General features: G+C 36.2%; 1 non-coding gene across 1 annotated transcript; it reads right to left on the reverse strand.

The window, feature by feature from the left end:
* Nucleotides 1–2120: 2120 nt before the first annotated feature.
* LOC128285941 (small nucleolar RNA R71) lies at nucleotides 2121–2226 on the reverse strand. The gene has a single exon (XR_008276488.1). It is a non-coding gene; the product is annotated as a small nucleolar RNA R71 (small nucleolar RNA).
* Nucleotides 2227–2957: the final 731 nt, after the last annotated feature.

Raw genomic sequence — 2957 nt, forward strand, 5'->3', positions numbered from 1 at the left:
TTAGAAATCGAATATACGTTTCGAGAAATACAGAGTTGATTTAGATGATTTTGAACAAAGCTCATAACAGTCGGCTATTGATAAACCGTAATATATACATATTTTTACCCCATGCTTGAAATTTTTATGGATGATTTTACTTGGTTTCATTGAATTCGATGCTCCTAATCCTTTAAATTCATGTTTTTTACTTAGGTAAGCATTCAAAGGCGAAAAGAGCAAGAAACGGGCCAAAAATAGACAAAATGGGCCTAATTCAGCATGGCACACGGCCTAGGCACTTCAACACAGGTGATCCACACGTCCATGTGTAACACACGGCTAGACCACACGCCCGTGTGTCATGGCCGTTTCAACACAAAACCAAGTTAGAATTACACACGGCCTGAGCACCTTCACATAGGCGTGGCACACGGTCGTGTCCTTGTCAAGCCTAAGTCTAATTCTACTCGGAAAAGGCCAATTTTGGGCTAATTTGGACATTCCAAAGTCTATTTAAAGACCCTAGAAGAGGATTAAAGGGGACACGCAGAGTTGAAGAAAGAAAATACTCAAGGACAACCATCAGAATCACCTTAGAGGCAGGATCAAGAATGAAGATTTCCATCCAATTTTCTAGAAGTTCTTTGGGTTTCTTTATGCTTTGTTGTTTTCCAAACTTTGAGATGTTTTCCATTATTATTATGAACTAAACTCCCTAAATACCTAAGGGAGATAAAACCTAAGACGGTTCTTATTATTATTTAAGTTATATGATAAATACTCGTTCTTATTTTTAATTGTGAATTTAACCTTTTCTTTAATATTCTAGGATATTAATTCAAGTTTTTGATGTGCTTATTCAGTGGAGAAAAAGTCCCTGTTTAAGAGTAGATCATTCATAATTAAGCGGAGTTACATGCAATCCTAGAGATAGAACGACATAAATCTGCCGGATCAGAGTCAAATCTAATAAGGAAATCCATAGATCGAGTTAATGCGACAATAGGGGTTTTAATTAGAAATAGATTTCAATTAATCAACCTAGAGTCAGTTGTTTTTAGTCTCGAGAGAGATATTAACATAAATCAGGGATTTCTATGGTTTAAGTCAAGTGAATAAATAGTCTAACTCAAAGGTAATAGTGAAGTCTAGGTGGATTCTTTCTTAGGTATTGTCTTCTCCATCGGTTTTCTAAAAAGTATTTCCAACTTTAATCTCTGTCGTAACCTTAGTTAGTTAGATAGTTAATTTTAGTTTTAAAATATCCCTTCCATTCTTAGGCTAGATAATAAAAAGATAGTAATTACTAGTACTTTTAGTCCTCGTGGATACTATATTTTCGGTCTCACCACAACTATACTACTATTTGATAGATACGCTTGCCTTAGTCAAATTTTTAGTTAGTTTTACGACCACCAAGTTTTTGGCACCTTTGTCGGGGACTAAGATATTAGGAACGCTTAATTTTTTTTACTTTAACCATTTTTAATTATTTCAATTTAATTTTGTTTTTTATTAAAAATTTTTTCTTTACATCTGGTAGGTTTTTATAGTTTATGACTAGAAGAAACCCGTCAGGACCTCTACTTTTCGAAAGTGAAATTCAGAGCACAGCTCACAGAAACCGAAGAGAAATAAGGAGAAGCCTACAATACATAGAGGAAGAGCGAGAGGACGATATTCATACTACGATCGAGGAGATGGCTGATAATCAGAATAATCCGCTACTTCTTGTGGTTGCTGCAAATCCAGTAGATCAAAATCCTGCTCCTCGTACTATGTATGATTATGCTAAACCTACTTTAACAGGAACTGAATCAAGTATAGTTAGACCTACTGTCACTGCAAATAATTTTGAACTGAAACCTAACACAATTCAAATTATACAACAGTTTATTTAGTTTGATGGTTTGCAGGACGAGGATCCAAACACTTATTTAGCAAATTTTCTGGAATACTGCAACACCTTTAAGATTAATGGTGTTTCTGATGATGCCATTCGCCTTCGGTTGTTTCCCTTTTCATTAAAGAATAAGGTTAAACAGTGATTGAACTCATTACAACGAGGGTCAATCACCACTTGGGAACAAATGACTGAAAAATTTTTGCTTAAGTTTTTTCGCCGGCTAAAATGACCAAATTACAGAATGATATCTCTTCTTTTGTGTAGATGGATTTAGAAACACTTTATGATGCATGGGAGAGATACAAAGATCTATTGAGAAGGTGCCCTCACCATGGATTACCCCTTTGGCTACAAGTTCAAACTTTCCATAACGAGTTATATCCCTCGACTAGACAAATGATCGACGCAGCTGCTAGTGGAACTATCAATAACAAAACACCTGAAAAAGTTTATGAGTTCATAGAAGAGATGTCACTGAATAATTATCAGTGGCAAGTCATGAGGACAAAGCTGACAAAAGCAAACAGTGTTTTTAATGTCAATTCGGTTGCTATGCTTTCCACTCAGGTAGAACTTTTGAATAGAAAAATTGATGGTTTACTTGGTTCTACGCAGGTACATCCAGTAATGCATTGCGATGCAAGTGGAGATGGATTAAACAATTCAGAATATCCACCCCTATGGCCCCAACATGGAGAACAAGCAATTGAACTATATGGGTAAAAATCCTCGACCTCAAAATAATCTTTATAGTAACACTTACAATGCAGGTTGGAGGAACCACCCAAATTTCTCATAGGGAGGCCAAGGAAATCAACGACCACCACCCCCTCCAGGCTTCCAACAACAACCTTACCTGCAAGAGAAAAAGTCGAACCTTAAAGAGATGATGACAAAGTTTATTTCAGTAGCGGAAACCCATTTTCAGAACATTGAAACTGCACTTAAAAATCAATAAGCATCTATTCAAGGACTCGAGAATCAAATTGGACAGCTAGCTAAGATGATTTTAGAAAGTCGACCAGGGAGTCTACCTAGTAACACCGAACCCAATCCAAAAGAGCATGTA

This window comes from Gossypium arboreum, chromosome 12, assembly GCF_025698485.1.
Source record: "Gossypium arboreum isolate Shixiya-1 chromosome 12, ASM2569848v2, whole genome shotgun sequence".
In the NCBI taxonomy this organism is placed as follows: domain Eukaryota; kingdom Viridiplantae; phylum Streptophyta; class Magnoliopsida; order Malvales; family Malvaceae; genus Gossypium; species Gossypium arboreum.